This window comes from Pseudorca crassidens, chromosome 13 (assembly GCF_039906515.1).
Source record: "Pseudorca crassidens isolate mPseCra1 chromosome 13, mPseCra1.hap1, whole genome shotgun sequence".
NCBI lineage: Eukaryota > Metazoa > Chordata > Mammalia > Artiodactyla > Delphinidae > Pseudorca > Pseudorca crassidens.
This window is the reverse complement of record NC_090308.1, coordinates 28,831,416-28,851,446: the sequence shown is the minus strand read 5'-3', so window position 1 is coordinate 28,851,446 and position 20,031 is coordinate 28,831,416. Positions and strand designations below refer to the sequence as shown.

Here is a 20,031-nt window from a genome sequence, read left to right as displayed (position 1 = left end):
CCTCTATGAAGAATCAAGAATATGAAAGGGACAGGAAAGTATGGAGAGAAAGGAGATTGTCATGTGAAGACTCTCTTTGGAAGAAGATATTGCATGTGGTGTAGGGCTCAGCTGAGAGCCCCACCTCACCCCAAACCAAGGAAGCAAGGAGGAACCTGCCATACTGGGGGATGGGGAGCCTCCCCAGAGCTTTAGGTGTTATTCCTGTGGGGGGAGGATAGGACTGGCTCCCCCTGAGGTCATAGAGATTAACATCCCCTGTGGCAGGTCCAAGAGTCGGATACTTGCTGGGATCTATATACCCAGAGCCTGTCCCCCTATAGGAGAGAGTAAGTAGGCATGAGGTTACCATGGGTCCAGTCCCAGCACACCACCTGGAGAGGCAGAGGGGCAGTAAGTTACAGTCCACATATAGAAACTGAAGTGGCCACCTGATGTAAAGATGCATCTGTCTGCGACAAGGGACAGTGCCCATAAGAGAAAGGTTGGGGTCAGGTTATAATGATACTCTGTTCCGATAATATCTTTCCTTTCCCTTACTAGTCTCCAGACCCACTGCTTCCTGTTTCAACTTTTGGGGGTCAGGAACTGGCAGGGTGAGGGGGTTAGAGGAAGAGAAAAAAGGGAGGAGAGACTGAGATGAAGCCAACTATAATTCTAGAATGCTACAAGTCAGCCAAATTAAATCAACTAATAACTGGTACAGGCATAACATTTGCAGGTTCCCATCAATATTGATTTGCCCATTTAGTGAAATGTATATATCTGAGCCAAGGATGGATTGACAAAAGGGACGTGATCGACATAGAAAAGCAAACTCTCCATTCTATTCAGAACTTCCCAGAAAGATATAAGAAACAGAGGAAATTTTTTCACAAGAAAGGTACTTTGATGGTAGAGCAGAGTTCACTGGGTTTCCACAGAAGTTGGATTAAGGACCCACCTTTATAGTCAGTGTCCAATCAGAGAGCAGAAACCATATAGTTATCTGAACAGGGAAAATTTAATTTAAAAAGTTATTAACTACAGCAGAGGATTAACTAGAAAGGGAGAACCCTGGGGCTGATGGGGCTTACCCACAGAGGGAAGAAACTTGTAAGAGAGGCCCCCTTCCCAAGGCTAGGATTCAGTTTTTACCGCAGAAGTCCACCAGAGAAGATTTCTGTGCTGCTCTGGACCACAGCTGGTCCACAGGTGCTTGGAGCAGAGGCTGGCAAGCAAGGAATTTCAGCTGGGACCAGCATGCAAGGAACGATCTTCTGGGGTGGAGGCAAACAGAGCCTGGCAAACTGGAATCCTTGGCTGGAAGTCACTGGGAATTCGACCTCTGGGAATGCTACAAGGGAAAACCATCCACAAAAGGTGCCACACCTCAGAAGTTGTTGTAAAGCCACCAGAGATGCTGGGTGGAAGCCCCTGCAGAGAGGTGCTATGTTCTGTTGGCCACTGGGCTCTGCAGGCTGCCACACACACTGCAGGAGCCTGGCCTGCAGAAGCTGGCTCACGAAGGAGGCTGCTAGAAGGAGCACAAATGGGTGAAACAGAAAGGGTGCCTTTCCTCCTTCAGTGTCCCTCCTGCGCCCTCTACTGACAAAGCTTAATATCCCGCCAGCTGCAAAGGAGAGATGCTTATAAAATCTAGCTCCGGAACACTGGATTTAGAGCTGAGCAGGCAAAAGGGTGGATTTGGAGCTGAGAGGCAATACCTTGATAACTGGAACACTGGCAAAACAATTCTTTTCCTGTGTTTTTATCTGTCTGTTCATCAGACAAAATGGATCTGTAAATCAACCTCTCAGGTATCCAAACCCTAAGGTTTCTTTAGGCCCCACCATCACCACCACCATCATCAAGGAATTCCAGGGCAACAAAAACCAGTTTTTGAGATTTGCTCTAGGACAGATGCTTGCATACATTATCTCCCTGATGCAGGATAACACAATCTACAGTGTTATATATTGAATAGTAAGCAGTATGTAAGTATATGCTACTGTTCTTCTTACTTTAACAAACATATGAGGAAACTAAAGTTCAAGAACACACAGCTAGTAACTGATGGATCTAAAATTCTAAGCCTAGGACCATCTCACTAGAAAATTGCTGCTGTGTTCACTAACTCAGCCTTTCGCACCAAGAGACTAATTTTTGTGTGATGTGCTAAGAAATTCCATGTTCTAGGCTAAAACGTGGTGCCTCAACTAAGGTCCTGCCTTTGAGAAATCCTGCTGGCAAGAATCTGTTACTTTTAGGACAACATCTTTTCCAAGAATGCGTTAAAAAATGAAATAGAAGTGCTGGTTTTCTTTAAGAAATTTGATAGCTTCATTGTGATTACACTTAAAGTATAGTTGTACACACATGTCCCCTGCTGGGAGATTTTATCAGCCTAACATCTATGGCGCAGTGAGTAAATGCTAGGCATTGCGCTAAGTTCTGTGCATGCCTTTTGCTTTGTAATCTTTGCCACAGCCCTGTGAGTACGGTTAGTAGTCCCATTTTCAGATAAGAAAACTGAACATTGGAGAAGTTGAATAATTTCACCAAGTTATCACATAAGTGGTGGCACTGGAATTTGAATCCAAAATAGGTCTAACTCCGGAGCTCAAGTTCATGATCATGAGGCCAGGGCCCATCCAGTTACCCTGTGTTGTACACTTTCTTTATTTCAAATATTCTATATTTTTAAGTTTTAAAAATAAAAAATGGGCTTAATACATTTTTCAGTTGCTTTTGATTAATAAAAGAGATTGCTCCCTTGAGATGATTAGACTTCTTTAAGAATGTTAAGCAGTCTTAGAGGGGGAAGCCCATTTCTAACCCTGTTAGATTAGCAGGGAAAGAAGAGTTTCTGATATGGTGCCCCTTGCCCATTTTCATTAATTCCAAGTGAGGTAGGGCAGACATGTGGATACTTGACATGAGCAATTTACAGTTGTCTAGGATGAAGATAGCAGCTGATACGGCAAATATTTTGGCGAAATTATTTTTCATTGCCTTTCTTCTTACCCTACGTCTGGTTATTAGTAGCATCCCAGCCACAGAGCGGGCCTCTATGCAACTCAAGCAGTGATTCCTCTTGGGCCCCCCTTTATTTTTAACCAAAAAAAGATCTCAGTGCCCATTTCTGTGACACTCAAACTAGAGCAAATCTATTTAAATATTTGCTTCACTTGGCATTCATTAAATTCTGTTTAGTTAAATTATCTCATTTATATAACATGGCTATCATGCCAAAAGTATCTGATTGTGAAAAAGGTAGGAACAAAGAGAATTTTAAGAATTTAATATCTTATATTTTGTTTTATCAAATAAAATTATGCATATCTAGCCATAATTTTAAATGAAAACTATAGATTCCTAAGTGCCTTCCATAGACCTTTCAATCTATGGACATGGGTCAATTATAATATCTTCCTGGGACTTCAGGCAGCTACATGGCTAGGTCCAAAAGTTGTAATTACTAAAAGTTGGTAATTACTGTTCTAACTAATGGAAATTTCACCTTGTGTAATTTCCCCAATTCTCACACTTCTCTGTATAAACTCCACTTTTCTGTTCAAGTATCACACCACACGATGGCAGCCTTGTCTCTCATTTCCTTTTCTGTATTTTCAAGGAGGGATCCTCATTGTTACTGAATGAGTAGTAAGTTTGGGAAGAAACCAACTGATTCAGACAGAAGTTTCTGGAGGACACTAGTAGGAAAAATAGTGTGGGCCCTTACTTCCTTATTTATGGAACTGAATAGATCTCCAAACTCTGATTTATGATTCCAAAGGTGACTTGCCACTGAACTTGAATCTACGAAGATTGTGAGAAAAGGATGATGGGACAAAGCCTTCAGGAGCAAGCTGACCAGCACAGGTGAAGAGTAAGGAAGTAATGAGGGAGGGCATGAAGTGAGGTGTTCCCAGCATTTCCCCAAAGGAAGGTAAGAAAACAAGCTCAGCAAACCTCTTTGAATGTTTGAGGGTCTCCAGGGCAAAAGAAATTAGGGAGATTGTGATGGAAGTTATAAATGACCTAGAAAACACTGGTTGTGTTCAATTTCCATACCCTAGAAAATGTACTAAAATCAATCATTATGTATAAAACTACCATCTCAGAGGAAAACCAGAAAGCATCAATTCCTAATGAAAGTAACTCTAACAGCTCCTCCTACGAAAAATACAAAAACACTCCAATCCAATAAGGGCATAGTTTCAGAGGAAAATCAATAACTAATCAGTAATATTGTAACTCTTCTGAAGAAAAAATAAGATGATAGGAAGATAACAGGTTCTTCCCTGGTGGCGCAGTGGTTAAGAATCCGCCTGCCAATGCAGGGGACATGGGTTTGATCCCTGGTCCGGGAAGATCCCACATGCCGTGGAGCAACTAAGCCCGTGCGCCACAACTACTGAGCCTGCGCTCTAGAGCCCACAAGACACAACTACTGAGCCTGCATGCCACAACTACTGAAGCCTGCACGCCCTAGAGCCTGTGCCCTGCAACAAGAGAAGCCACCGCAGTGAGAAGCCCGTGCACCACAATGAAGAGTAGACCCCGCTCACTGCAACTAGAGAAAGCCCGTGTGCAGCAACAAAGACCCAGTGCAGTCAAAAAAATAATAATAAAATAAAATTTATAAAAACAAAGAAAAAGAAAGATAATAGTCTGCATGGTGTCTAAAATAGGGGAGACAGAGAAGAATTTAAAATGTCTTTTGCAGCATTGTTTAGGAGAGAAGGTCTTGACTGCATTACATATATATTTGGTCCATTTGAAGTGAATGTTTTTTTTCAGCTTTCTTGGAGTTTCTTCTGTTTTTCTTTCTCTGACTTGATACTTCCCATATCAATTTTCAGGCTTTCTTCTTTAAAGCAAGTAAAACTTGTTAATTATGTTGATTAAAACTTCTATAGCTCTATTCACAGATGTAGAGAACAAATGTATGGACACCAAGGGGGGGGAAGTGGTGGGGGTGGGTGGGGGAGGGGTGGTGGGATGAACTGGGAGATTGGGATTGACATGTATACACTAACATGTATAAAATAGATAACTAACAAGAACCTGCTATATAAAAGATAAAATAAAATTCAAAACAAAAAACTATAGCTCTATTAATTTTTAACTGCTTTATAGTTCAATAAATCAGAGAGATTTATAGGGATATCTTCTTTGATCTAAATTTGTCAATTTCTCATCATCAATTTTGTTTTTGTTTTGACAATATTAATATGGCTACTGGTTTTTAATGGTTAGCATTTTTCTGGAATCATTTGCATTTTTTAGCTTTCACTCTTTCTATTCTTTAAATGTAAAGAATATTTTGCAAACAATATAGTTCTCTTGGTTTTTTTATTTTTTAATCCACCAGAACAATCTCTATTTTTTAACTGGTGATCTTAATATATTTATAGACAGAATATAGTTGAATTATTTTTAATCTATTACTATATTTTCTGATTTTTTGCATGTGAGGTTAATCTATTTACATGTATTATGTTTACTGGAAATTTAGAATTTGTTTCCACTATCTTACTTTATGATCTCTTTTGCTCTACTATTTCTGTGTTTTCTTTCTCTCTTGACTTTACATCCGTTTGTTTTGTTGTTTAATTTTGGCCTTCTATTAGATGGGAATTTATAGTCTATTTTTTACTTTTTATAATAGAAATAGTCTTCTAGTGATCTTATTTAACAACTCAACAATGTCTAACGTTCAGCATACCTTAACTCCTCTTTTAAACAATACAAATCTAAGGACACTCTTTTTGCATCAGACTCCACTTTGCTCTCCCAACTTACTTGAACTGCTAAATAGCATGACAGGATTTCCAGAGTAGAAATCAAGTAGATAACTTTCTCACCACTAGAGGGCAAGATGCATTTTCAAAATAATTTTTTATTTTATATATTTCAAAATAATGTTATTATTTATCTAAGTTGTGAATTGAATTATTAATCAAATGACCAAGTAAATTTTGTTTCAAGAAGGTGGCCTAAAAACATATTTACCTCCTTAGTCTTTCAAAATTCAATTAAACTAACAGAAGAAATAGAAATAAAAATTAATTCAGAGCACTAAAAAGGAGTCTATGATGCCAGAAGACTAGAGCACTGGAGAATTTCTGAACCATATAAAGGAAATGTCACACTACAGTGTTAATTTTGAGGAGGGATGGGATGGCAGGAGGTGGGGGACTAAAGGAGACTTCACTTTGTGTATGTTTGTGTTGTCTGAATTTCTACTGAGAAATGTATTCATGTATTACATGTGTCGAATGAAAGATTACGTAGTCACTTTAAAATAAACTATATGGATAGAGATTTGATGATAAAACCTAATAGAGCTGAGGATCTTTGAAACCCATGCATTTGACAAATGTCAAGAACTTCTTCAAAACGGAGCTAAAATCAGAGACAGTGGAGATCCTTAATCCATGTGGAAATTATTTTTGTTACTAAATAAAGATATGACTATATATTTTTTGAATGGATAGCCAACTGTCTCAATACCATCTATTGATAGTTTATCCTGTTTCAACAGAGTTGAAATGTCACCTTTATCACTTTGTAGATTTCTTTAACTACATGGATCTGTATTTTCTATTCTTTTCCACTCATATTTTTGCCCATTCCTGCCCGAAGTATACTTCATTAATTATTATTGCTTTTTAATGTGTTTTTATATCTGGCAGTATAATATACCCTCTTTTGCAAAATTGTCTATGTTATGCTCTTCCGTTTTCTTTTTCAGATGAAATTTAGAATCTGATTAATTTCATTAAAAAATTATTGCTGGCTATTGATTGGGATAACATTAAATTTATAGATACAATTGAGGAGAAATGACTTCTCTATACCACTGAACTTTCCAGCCAATCACTTGCTTCTCTTTTCTCTCCATCTTCTGTCTCCATGTCGGCTTTGTTACCTCCTAGTGATTATCATTCTCTGCCTTACAGAAGAGGATACGTCAGCCTGTTGCCCTCATTTCACACCTTCCCAGTTTCACTACCAAAAAAGGAAATTGTTCTTTTTCCTAGCTGCATCTCAACAAACAAAACTCTTTGATTTGACTTGGTCATATGTCCTCTTCCCAACCAATCACAGGAGCCAGGAAAGTGGAGTCGTGAATCCAATCAGGAGACATAAATCACACAGTAATTTGAGCAGAGACAGTACAACATAATTCTTATCTATAACAGGGGATTGGAGTATTGCGGAATTGGCTAGTGTGAAATAAAGAAAACTCTAAGGAATACAGGAATAGTGCAAATAAGGAACAGATGCCACCTCTAGGTCTGAGATGGAACACCCAAGAGAAAAGCCCTCCATGGCTGAGCTCCAGACCTTGTTGGAGAGGGCATGGCCATGGCTTACCAAGTGACACAGAATTTGCTATGATACTTGACAGAAAAAATTCACTAGAAACTGGCCCTGGGTGCTGGGGAATGTAGTTCACAAGGTGATGACTGACTGGAGGCAATATCCTACAATACCAAGTGATGAGGAGATTTGGAGGTAGCTGCAGGAGCTAGGAACTGCGGGAGCTGCATGTTTTGCAGGAAGCAGACACTCAAGCTACTCACTTTGTAGGAGCCCCGTGCACTACAGGAACTTGTGACTACTTAGCTTCCATATGCACCTGTCTATGATAAATCAATGCTGTGTTTCTATGTATTCTAGTAAGATACTGCCATCCTTCTTACAAGTGAACGTCTCACCTTTTCCCCAAAATGAGGAGACAGACTCCTAGGAATCATTGTATCCACTGCTGCCTGTATTGATTAATTCTCAAATTCAGTCACAGTTCCACTGAATATTCTGTTACCTAAAGACTTGATTGTAAAGCTAACTTCTATAGTAAGTTGCACTGTGGCCTCAAAATATATGTCCAAGTCCTAACCCTCAGTACCTGTGAACATGACCTTATTTAGAAATAGGGTCTTTGGAGATATAATTAAATTAAGGATCTAGAGAAGAGATTATCCTGATTTAGAGGGGGCCCTAAATCCAATGCTACTGTTCCTTATATGAGAAGAAAGAGGGGGATCTGAGACACAGAGAGACACAGAGAAGACGATATGAAGATGGAGGCGGGATTGGAGTGATATATTATAAACCAAGGAATGCCAAGGATTACCAGGCAGCCAGTCGCCAGTAACTAGGAGAAAGACATGGAACATATTCTTCCTCAGAGCTTCCCAAAGAAACCAACCCTGCCGATACCTTGATCTCAAAATTCTGTCTTCCAGAATTGTGAGAGAACAAATTTCTGTTGTTTTAAGCCAGCAAGTTTGTGGTACTTTGTTATAGCAGCCCTAGGAAACGAATACAACTTTGACAACTTCAATATAAAATAAAAATCGGAAGGAGAGAAAGGAAGAAAATGATTAGTAAATACAAATAAACACATGGATATAACAAGTCAATAGATAATATACAAAGATACTGCAGTCCCTGTTTCTGTAATTGTTCACAAGATCATAATTCGTATCTATGGCTTCCATTTTCCTCTAACCATTCCGTATTTCCCCTGCCCTCAGTCAGAACCTCAACTGGTTGGGATCCTTTACTTCGTGAAATGACCCAGATCTTCATTTTCAAAGGTTCTGAGTCCTCAAGAACCCTACTTTTTATTTTTAGTTGCTTTAATTTTTCATTATCCTTAATACTAGACATGCAAGTACTAAGACAATGCCCAGAAAATCTTTTGGGCTCCAGGCTGTCCTCCTTGCCTCCATTGTGTAGAATAAGCAAGCCAATTTCCCCTTGGTAATCAGGATCAATCACTCCAGCCAGTAGATTACCCCGTTTTTGCTTTTTGTTTCAGTGGTATAAGGAACCCCAAATGACCAGTTGATAGCCTCATCTTCCAATTTACTGGAACCATTGCATCTCCTGAAGGAAACATTCTCCCTTTGGGGACAAATATCTCCACACCAGCAGCAGTCAAAGTTTTTAGGTAAGGGAAGAAAAATCCTCAGAGTGAAAAGAGACACTCCCACTGCCATACCTTGATTCAAATGTATTCTGACTGTAGGAAGGAGAGTACCATATAATGGTCTCTGATTCAAAACATATCCGGTAAAACAGAATCCCATTTCTCCAGAGTGTTGCCTCCCAACTGGATCATAACAGTGTCGTCAGTAAGTCATTTCACTTTTCAGTTAAGCCAGCTGCTTCCAAGTGATGGTGTATGTAGTAAGATCAGTTAATTTCATAGACATGGACCCATTGCTACACTTCCTTTGCTGTAAAACAAGCACTCTGATCAGATGCAGTGTTGTGTGTAATGTACCAGTGGTAGATAAACCATTTTGTGAGTTCACAGACAGTGGTGTTGGCAGAAACATTATGAGCAGTCAAGGCCAATCCATTTCTAGAACATGTGATTATTGAATGAGGATGAATCTTTGCTCCCTCAATGATGGAAGAGGTCCAATGTAATCAACCTGCCAGATGGCTGGTTCATCACCCTGGGGACTGGGACTGTATCAGGGAGTCAATGTTGTTTTCTGCTTTTGCCAAATTAGGCGCTTGGCAGTAGCATAAGCTAGGTGAGCCTTAGTATTGGAAAATCCAGGTTGCTGAGCACATGCACAGCCTGCATCCCTACAACTATGGCCACTTTGTTCATGAGCCCATTGAGCAAGCACTGGGGTGGCTAGGCAAAGAGGCTGGCTGACACCCACAGAGTGCACCATTTTATCCACCTGATTATTGAGTCTCCTCTATAGTGGGTACCTTTAATATGCATTCAGATAGGACACAGATATCTTCACAGTCTGTGACCATTCAGAGAAATCCATTCATATACCTCTTCCCCATACTTCCTCATCTCCAATCTTCCAATCCCATTCCATCTAGAAAAACCATTAGCAACTGCCCATTCTGGTCATCCCTCACTCCAGACATGGTGAATAAACAAATATACTATTTGAATTATGCCCACTTAGAAGATTTTCCTTCACCACTGACTGTCCTTCAGACCCCTGAGTGGGGCTGGGGAAGCCACCTGTGCTGCAGGAGGTGGATTCTAGAAAAACCTTCCATGCTTCAGGTGCCTGGCAGGGAAGCACACTGGAACCAGGAAGCAAAACCTTTTCCTCCTTCAGTGTTGCTCCAGCATTTTTTCTACTGACAAAGTGTAACACTGTTATAACTAACAAAAGAAGAATATTCAACGGGTCGAGATCTACCTTCACAGAACAGGCACAAAGACTGAATTTGGAACGAAGAGCCATAACTCAATTACAGTACAGATACTATATAGTTGCCTTAGCTCAGCTCAGAAACCCACTGCTCTATCGATCACTGTGGCTACTGCATGTCCCATTTGGACACATATTAGATTGGAGATAGATAAAGAGTAGAAGTAGTTGCCCCAAATAGGAGGGAAGAGTATTCTTCCCAAAGTAAGAGGGGAGTTCTGGGTTGACAAAACAATAAATGTTCCCTTCACATCACCCTTGGCTGTTCGGTGTATACATACACACACACACACACACACACACACACACACACACACACACACATACACTGATTTCTCCATAGCTATAGTTTCTCTTAACATAAAGCAATGATCCATACACAATTGACAATGTACTCAATCCCTACCCAGTGGGAGGCGAAAACTCAGTCATACCCAGCCCAGATTCAGGGTCCTTGGGTGTAGTCAATCTTGATCGGGTCCAAATGTAGCTAAAGGATGAATAATAAAATTTTCCCCAATGCACAAATATACAGTAAAGGAGGTGGGAGATGGGATAACAAAAACTAACGAGAAAGGGCAAAAAGGAGACGCAATATGTGATGGCTGTGAGATTACACCGTATCCTGGTGGACAAGAGTAACAGGGTAAGAAGCAACTCTCTTCTCCAGCAGAGGACTGAGATATCTGGTGAGCCAATCAAAGTGCCAAGATTTCCTTTATCTATTATCCTGAAAGACCCTGCCTTAGAGGAATAGTGAGAAGGAATCTCCTGGGACTGCCCCAACAAGCGAATTCATCTTTCTACAGAGACAGAGACTGGGACATTGTCTTTGAGACAGCATACCAGGAGATGCCTTCTGCCAGGCTGAGGATTTTCTGGCTATACCTTCAAACAGTGTCATTTGGAGGAAATCCATTAGCTTGTTAACAGAAATCTCACTGAGATGTAAGCTTTGAATATGGACTCTGCCCTTCCTGCTTCTCTGCCTTGGAAACTGGCCTGGCCTCTGTATCATTCTCCCTAGATCTTAGTTCACTGTCTTTGCCACAGACACTACGCTATCTGAGCGCAGAGGGAGGGAACAGCTGGGGTCATAAAGCCAGGTTACGGTATCACATTCTGTCCTATAAATTGCACACTACTCAACTGGCATAATGGGAGGAATTACTTTTTCAGTTGGTGTACAGAGTGTACAGCAGGAGATATTCGAGTAGAATCCTGAGAAATGAGGATCCCCAACTCCACTGTTCTGCTGGGACTCTGCATTCCTAGTTAGTATGTTAACTTTATGTGGGGCAGAAAATTTTGTTGTTTCAATTGGCAGAGTAGATATTATCTAATCCCTACCAGTATAGGATAACTAAATCACTGGCACAAAGGACTCCTCTTAACAATGCTGTCTAAGTACCACCCCACTATTGCCTGTCTCTTCAGAAAGGCTGTGCTGAACCACAGTTTGTCTCTCTCAAAGCACTAAGGGAGACAAGTAGTAGCCAACATATTCCAATAACCTGATTTTTTCTTAACCAAGTTCATAAAGCTGGAGCCTTAGTGGGCATAACTGTGGTGAAGGATCAGTGTTTTGGTTTGTTTGTTTTTATTTACCAACCCAACACAGACAAGTGTTTTCATAAATACAAAACTGCACGCTTAGATGTCACAGTAATGTCAGATTATTGAAAGTTTCAAAATGCTCCTCTTGATTTCTATATCTATTTTATTGTTGATCAGTAGTTTACAAACTGGCTTTTGTCTGTAAATCACATTTTTAGTAGCACATACCTAACTGATAAGGTTTACTGTTTTCCCAGCCTAGATATCAATTTCTGTATTAATGGGGAGGCTTGGTTCAGAACATACGCTGTATATTCTAATCTTACCTGGCACCTGAATGATGAATAATATTATAATCTTACCTGGATCTTGAATAATGGAGCACATTATAAGACCAGTGAAGCCCATGGGCTTTATCTCATTGTCTTACTTCTTTCATCTTGAAATGAACTCCTGGGTCAGAGGAATGGTGTTTGAGCTAAAGCGTTCAATGAGTCTATGGAGAACGGTGCCTGCAGTAAAATCAAACCCAATTCCAGAATAAGGAAATACTGTAATGAGACAGACTGTGGGCTGATCTGTGACAAAAGGGGGCCCAAAGCAACTGACATGCTTGATACCAGGTATATTGCTGGTCTCCTGCAAGGAGGGTGCCTCATAAAGACCAGTCACCATTGCTGTAAAGCTGACTTTTCAGCAGTGGCAGTAATTGTTGGGACAGAGCCTTTCCCCTGCCACTTCCTTGGTAAATCAGACCATGCCACTCTACAGCTTAAACCCCTTCACTTCCACTAGCACTTGAAAGAAAATCCAAACTCCCTTCTGCATGGTCTGCAAGGCACTGAAGGTTCAAGGCCTTAGTTTCTCTCCAACTTCATCTCGTGTCCTCTACCCCTAGCTCTGATCATGATGCCCCATCCACTCTAATACTCCAGCACAGCAAATTCTAGCCCATACTGTTCCCTCCGCCTGGAACACTATGTGCATCCCTTCCACTCCCATCCCTTTCAGATAACAGTTAAAATGTTACTTCCCGAAAGTCATCTCCTCACTACCCAGCAGACATTACTCTCTAACCCAGCCTCTTCTTCATCACACATATTCTTGTTCATTTTCTTCATTAAATAATTATAATACAAGCTATAATTATTGAATATTATTCAAAAAATAAATTAGTAAAGAAAATGAAACAAAATGGAAGTTCCATAATTCTACAGTGCTTTTAAACGTCAGATATTTTACTGAACAGTCAGAGTGGGAAGCAAAAGATCTAGAGGCATCCTTGAAGACCCCGTAAGTAGTGAAACACTCAAATGGTTGTCTACTCCCAAATCCCCCAGAAGTCAGCCCAAGTCTTTCAAAAGGACTGTGGTGTTATCATTTTTCATGCAGGATTCACACCAATCAGAGGCCAGGTACTCATGAGCCCGCCTCATGGCCTTTTATTAAATTAGAGCTGCCCACTGGCCTCATCCAGGGCCAGAGGCTTCTGACTGCAGCCCAGCCCTAGAGCAGAGGCCTGTGCCGGCCTGGGAGTGGGGCTCGGGGGGTCGCCGCGGGGCCCCGCGCTGCCTGGAGTTCCCAGGGCCGTTACTCGGGTCTCGCTCCCACAGGCAGCACCTTTCACGTCACCCCGCGAGGGTCCTCGAGGACCCCAGCGCAGCCGTTCAAACGGGCGAATGTGCACCCCTGGGAGTCCCCCGGGTCAGTTCACGGCTACTTGGGAGCACAGCCGAGGAAGGGTCTCAGTCCCAAGCGCCCAGCTTCCACGTGAGCCGAGCCGCCGCTGCTCCTGCCCAGCGCCCCAGTCCCAGCCTGCAGCCGCCCTCTCCCACCTCGCATCTTTCTTGGATCCGGCTACGCCGCTTAGAAGCCTCGGAAGTGCCTCCCGGCTCCCAAAGGCAGAATCCTGATCGCAAACCCAAGCTGAGTAAGGAATATCGAAGGGACAGGCGACAGAAGTTTGACCTAAACTCCCTGCGTTATCTATCTATCTATCTAATCTATCAATTTACCCGTGTATCTATTCTTTCATCTTTCATATCCTATCGCTCTATTTTAGGACTAGGATTAGAATTCATTCATGAGAGTTTGATCGCGAAGTCGTAAATTAACGCGAAAAAGCGAAGTAGGACTTTTTCACAGAAAATGTCTTCATTAGAATTAGAAAAAAAAATAGTTCTCAGGGCTAGCTTCGCTAATTATGTTGAATGGTGGACCTTTTCTATAAATTGAATGAGCTAACGAAAGTTCCAAGGTTTTGACAAAAAACAAACAAAAAACCCTAAAATCCGTTTATATTATACTTTACGCCAGAAATTACGTGCTCATGTTTAGCTACCAGCTAAAGATGTACAAGTGATACCTAGTTTTCTCGAAATCTTTTCAAGCGGTTTTCAAGCACAAGTCTAGCCTAGTCCACACCCACCAGCCCCACCTCGCCAAGCTCTCCAACAGGCCGCGCCGGACCTGGGCACCAGGAAGGAGGAAAGGAAAACGGAGGAAGGGGCGGGGGAAAGTGACGGGAGCAGTGAGAGCCGGAAGTGGTTGGCTAGCGAGGAGCCCAGGAGCGCCCTGTCCGGCGGCGCTCTAGCCTCCGCGCGCTGTCTCTGTGCTCCCCCGCGTCTCGTCTATTTATTGTCGCGGGGAAGCAGCGGCCGCCCTGTACCCGGAACAACAAAGCACGAAAGACTGAGCCCGAGCCTCGGGGGCTCCTAGCAACGGGCCGGGGCGGGAGTTCCATGGAGACTGGGGAGCGCGCCCGCCTCATCATTATCCTTGTCCTCCAGCTTATCCTTCGCGCCCGCCGCAACCGGCAGCAGCGCTGCCGCCGCGTCCTCTGCCGCCGCCCGCTCTTCCCACGGTAACCCGGTCGGCGACCCTGGGCGGGGGGAGCGCGGGCGACCGAGCTGCCTGAGTGCCGGGTGCGGGGCGACTTGGCGCGGGGCTGCGTGTGCGGAGCCGGGGCCGTGCTGCGGGTGGGGTGTGTGCGGGCGGATGCCTGAGGGAGAGGCGCTCAGATGTAGGAAATTGGTCCGGGGGCCGAGGGAGTGTCCAGTTCTTAGGAGGACAGGGTGATATTTGGGGGTCTCATCAGGGATAACGGGTTGGGGGTGGGGCGTCACTGCCTGGGAGCGTTATCCAGCGAGGTGTAGGATAAGAAAAGAGGTATTTTATTTTTCCTGTTAGCCACCACTGGGAAAGACAGGAGAAGGGAGATTCCCCATCCGTCTCTATGGAGCCCTCCCCCAGGGGAAGAGAAATCGTGCAAAGATGCTAGCGGGTCCGTTGCTTCCCAGAAAACTTCCAACGGCCTTTGCCGCGGCGGGCCGGCTCCCAAATAGCACCTTCGTCGGTTCCTGGTTCTGGCAATGCCAACAGCCTCGCTTTATGTTATTATTAGTAGTAGAATTAACAGAAATTAGACTTGATGAAGAAGGATCTGGAACTGAGGAAGATAAAATGGATAGTAGGTAGGGCTAAGCAGGGTTGAGAGTCGGGATAAGCAAGCGCTTAATGATAGCCAGTAGAAGCTCTAAAAGTAAATTTAATTGGGAATGACGGTTTTTAAACTCTCTCCTTCTGCCGAGATGTGCATCTGCGGGCTGTGTCAGTGTGCTCATTGCGATAGGATTCAGACTGCAGCCAATCCACATCTGTGAGCTCTCTGACTGCATCTGTCACCTGCAGTTCCAGAGCGACACCGGCAGTTAACCAGCGTTAGGCTTGTGTATTTAGGGTTAAGAACAGTGCCTTAAAACTGGCTCAAGGAAAGAAACGGAAACAAGCTTGGTGTGATTATTGTGTGAAGAAATAATAACAGATTCCTTGGGGAAACTGGGAAAGAGAAATATGAGAAGGTTCAGCTCTTCTAGTACAATCTGCAGTCTCTTGGAAAGTTTGAGAAAATGGCAGTTCATTCAAATCGAGAAAGGATTTTTATCACTGTGTGGTTTAAAGAATTATTCGCAGTTGATATGTTAAATGCCAGTTTATGCTATCTCTTTAAGCCTTACGTCTCTAACTATTTAATGGTTTTATGCTTTCCAAAACCATTCTAGGTCAGTAAATGAGGTTTTCCTGTGGCGTGCTGAAACGGCCATGTATGCATATTACAGTAATACTATTTTTGTGTCCAGTGGGAACAAAGCTCTTTATATAAAGCTGAAGATTAAAGATGAAAATAAAATTGATAAATAACAGAAGCAGTGATGTCAACCACAGTTTCTATTTGTTCCTTACCTTTTTCGCTAAGTCTGGCTTGTCTTAAGCAAATAGGTTTCATCCTTGTCCCCCAGCCCGCTTTTTTCGTAATGATCTGCCGCTCTGTGCTCTTGATTGGTTGATGCCAGAACAGAGTCTTTGACTTTGGCATTTTCATGGAATTGAGGTGCAGCATCTCTTGTTACGGAATTTCATATATGTGCAAAGAGGTGGGCAGTTTCCTTTGACAAAGATGGGAAGTATAAACATTGGGAAACTTAAAATTGCATTTTAAACCTCTTAAGAAGAAAAACCTAATATTGTCATCTTTAGGTTAGTGAATCAAGGACTTTTTCTTAATCTCTTCATGTAGCTGTACTTCTGTGAATGTTGTTCTGGGGGGTGACCACACTTGAGGGTATTGGACGTTGAGTCCCAGGATTTTCTCAGTGTGTACGAGACTTAGTGAGTTCCCTCAGTCTCAGGGCTGCCATCACACTCACTTCGTTTAGATTTTATTTGCTGTTGCCTCTATCCCTTACCCCTTCTGTGTTTGATGGGGGAAAGGATTTAAGCCCCGACTTCCACCTTTATTAACAATCCCTGCTTTCCCTGCTCTCTGCTCCAACACTCCCAACGTTTTGTGTTGTCTTAGTTCCTCTCCTTACTTAATCACATCCCAATCAAAAGTGATTTTTTATGATATTTGTATTATTTCTGTTTCTTATGGAATTTTCAACATATGTCCTTGGCCTGTATATCCTTTTCATTAATGTTACTTTGTCTGTTGCATTTTCCTTCTGTATCCCTCCCCTGATATGGAAAATGGAGTGATCATGTCAGATGCTCTGTATTTATTCTGAATACAACAGGTAAGAGCCTTAAACCAAGAATCAAGACTGCATTGAAATAAGACACGTAAAAATATTTGAACGTTTAGGAATAGAAGGTGTTTCAGAAGTCCAAGTGGTAACACTGTAATTGGAGATGTAGTCACTTTTTTAAAAATAAAAGAGTATTGTAGAGCCTGCTGTGTGTTTTTAATTGAACCTTAGATTTTCATAATTTGTACTCTAAAAACCTTTTCTTAACATCCATCTTTTCTGATCATTTTGCATCTGAATACTTGACTGAAATTACACTTTGCCAAATTAGAGGGAACAATTTAAGTGAGTCCCACAATTTTGTTTCATGTGGAAAATTGTCATGTCGAAATTTGTGTGGATGTATACATATATAGAATGTGCAGAGTTTGCTGTAAGGTAGAATGAATACATGCAGAATCTATAGCTGAATAGTTTTGGAGAGTGTTCTTTCTTAGCACGGGTGTGGCACAGTATTTAAAAATCAGCAAATATTGTATAATCTAGTTGAGTGGGTATTAGTGCTGTTTTTAGGTGAGGAGGCCCGTAATTACCTGGTGATTGATTTCTTTCTGTTGCATCATAGACCATGTGATGAATTATTATTGCTATGAAAAATAAAGTGTAAATTGATTGTAGAATTGATAGTAGAATGTTTCCACAATGGCTCAACACCTGTAGTGCTTTGAAAATTTAGCTGTATTGTGACATTTGAAATAATAAATAAAGATTTCCTGAAATTTACACTCATGTTTGTTGTACCTTTAATATGTTTGATGCCACGGCAGGTGTACAAAGCTGGATGGAAGTGTTTCTCTTCAGGTGCTTTTTGTGCACTTGTAAATAGCAGAGAAATGACATGCATAGATACTAAAACATGACAAACCTAAATTTGAATTTTAAATCCTTTATTACATACTGCCTGGTGCTATAGTTATTGATGTATGGATTTCATCGTGCCTGCTAAATTAGAAGTTTCTTGGGGATCGGGACTGTAAGTCGCCATCATATTGTATGTTCATGTTGCATATGTGTGTATTTTGAAGATTAACATATTAATAAAAGGATGTATATATATTTCATTTCTTTCACTTCAGGGACTTATCTAGTGGATGAGGGGAACCTTTAGGCATCTAATCTAATTAGGAATCTAATTCCTGATGCCTAAAATTAACTTTTTATACTGGCTGCAAATTCTAAACAGCAAAATTTCTCAAACATGATTAGGGCTTTTTTTTTTTTTTTTTAACCAATTCAAATAATAAAAATAATGGTTTACTGCCTTGAGTTGATACAGTATTTGCTCTTGTTACATGACTGCCACTTCGGGTAATTTCAGAAGGGTGAAAGAATATATTTATCTGAGGTCTTTCCAGGCCACGTAGACAAATTTGATTTTTGTATTGTGACACAATTTATTTAGAAGAAAAATTGAGTGTATGTGTTTGTACAGTTGTGAAAAAGCAAGATTCCAGAAGTGCGTCATTAGTGGAAAGGAATCAGGTCATATCAAAAATTGTACTTATCTGGTCTTATCTTGTGACTAAAGGGTGACAAAATTCACAATTTGGTTTAAATGGCTTGTTTTGTAATGGAAGGTGTGCTGCTGACGATCCCATTAAATGCTAAAAAAACACAAGGTGAATTCTGGGACAGTTCAAATCAGCCTTCATGTGGGAGTCCATAATGAAGCTGTTTGAAATTTCACCAAAAAAATACAGCACAAAACTTTGGCTGGCGATTTTGACCATGCAGTATTCATCCGTCAAGAAAGAATACTGAAAATCAGATTGCATCTGAAGGACAGTCTTCTCAGGACATGTGTGGATGACTCTTGGTACTATAATTGTGTTTACCATCATAGACTTCTGTCCATAGACCTTGATCCATGATACGTTTTTGTTTTTTAACTCACTAGGTGAGAACTCACAACATTTTGAAAGTCAGAATTTGTTTTTATTAACTAAATGGTTCCAGATATCAGGCATTAACCTTTTTCCTTCTGATAAATTACAAGTATTTTCATCGTAAAACCAGTTTTTTTTGTTTGTGTTTTTTTTGCGGTACGCGGGCCTCTCACTGTTGTGGCCTCTCCTGTTGCGGAGCACAGGCTCTGGACGCGCAGGCTCAGCGGCCATGGCTCACGGGCCCAGCCGCTCCGCGGCATGTGGGATCCTCCCAGACCGGGGCACGAACCCGTGTACCCTGCATCGGCAGGCGGACTCCCAACCACTGCGCCACCAGGGAAGCCCTGTAAAACCAGTTTTGATCAAAATCAGTTACGCTTTCTTGGGATTAGGGTTAGTATAGCGCTTAAGAGTATGGACTCTGGAGACAGGCTGCCTGTGTTCAGCGTGGTGGCGATGCTGCTTGTTAGTGGTGTGGCCTTGAGCAAGTTTTTTCACTGCCTTCGTTCCCCAGTTTCCTCATCTTCAAAATGGGGTTCATATAAGTACTACCTCATAGGGTTGCTGTGAAAAGTAAGTGTAAAGCACTTAGCACACTGTTCTGCAGAGTTAGCTGAAAAACTACTAGCTGGTGCTTGACTCAGTGGTGTGAGGTGTAGTACATTAAAGGTGAACCATTAGACCACTCAGATGCTTTGTTTCTTTCCTTTGGAGGCTATTAAAACAGTGAAATTGTTTGTGATGCTGGCTATTGGACTCATCTCTGCTGTTAGGTCTTGGGAGGGGGAAGCACTTTTGTTTTAATTTTGGATCATCACACAGACATCTGGTTATCACTTATGGCAGATGGATTCAGTAAAAAGAGACATCTCTGTTTCTTGGAAAAGGACGGCCAACAAAGCCCGGTCTGGCACCATGTTGCAGCTATTGAAATGCTATTTCCCTGTGGACTTCACTGCTTGTTTAGTTGTGTGGTACTTCTGAATAAAAGGAATAGACCCCAGTGGTTTCATTTAGCAGAATTAGCCCTTTTTTAGAAGACACTGTTTTTTACTTGTATAGCCTTAGGTGGTGGTAAACTTGAAACTTATTGGTGTCATTATCACTTGGGTTTTCTGTGTCACTATAAATGTGCTCTACATAGTAGCTTTCTTGTAATTTTAGAGGTAGCTGAAACTACTGCTGTGCTCCAATAATTCAAGTGGCTCAGGAATGACTGCATACGATTGCAAGATTATTTGTTTATGGTAAGGCTGACACCAAATACTGAGGCTGCCTAGTAGGGGATAACCTGATCAT

At 41.6% G+C, this 20,031-nt stretch overlaps 1 protein-coding gene and 1 long non-coding RNA gene across 3 annotated transcripts in view; one reads left to right on the top strand and one right to left on the bottom strand.

Moving 5' to 3' along the window:
- The window catches only part of LOC137204519 (uncharacterized), a 110,706-nt gene extending 96,467 nt beyond the window's left edge, over positions 1-14,239 (bottom strand). For both annotated transcript variants that reach the window (XR_010933674.1, XR_010933673.1), the window contains exons 1-2: positions 14,197-14,239; positions 12,122-12,271 (exon numbers count right to left, since the gene is read on the bottom strand). This is a non-coding gene — a long non-coding RNA (uncharacterized lncRNA). The remainder of the gene's footprint in view (positions 1-12,121; positions 12,272-14,196) is intronic.
- Positions 14,240-14,306: 67 nt separating this feature from the next.
- TBPL1 (TATA-box binding protein like 1) overlaps positions 14,307-20,031 on the top strand; it is a 29,822-nt gene continuing 24,097 nt past the window's right edge. Inside the window, exon 1 of the mRNA XM_067702041.1 lies at positions 14,307-14,622. The gene's annotated coding sequence lies outside the window, so the exon portion shown is untranslated. The remainder of the gene's footprint in view (positions 14,623-20,031) is intronic.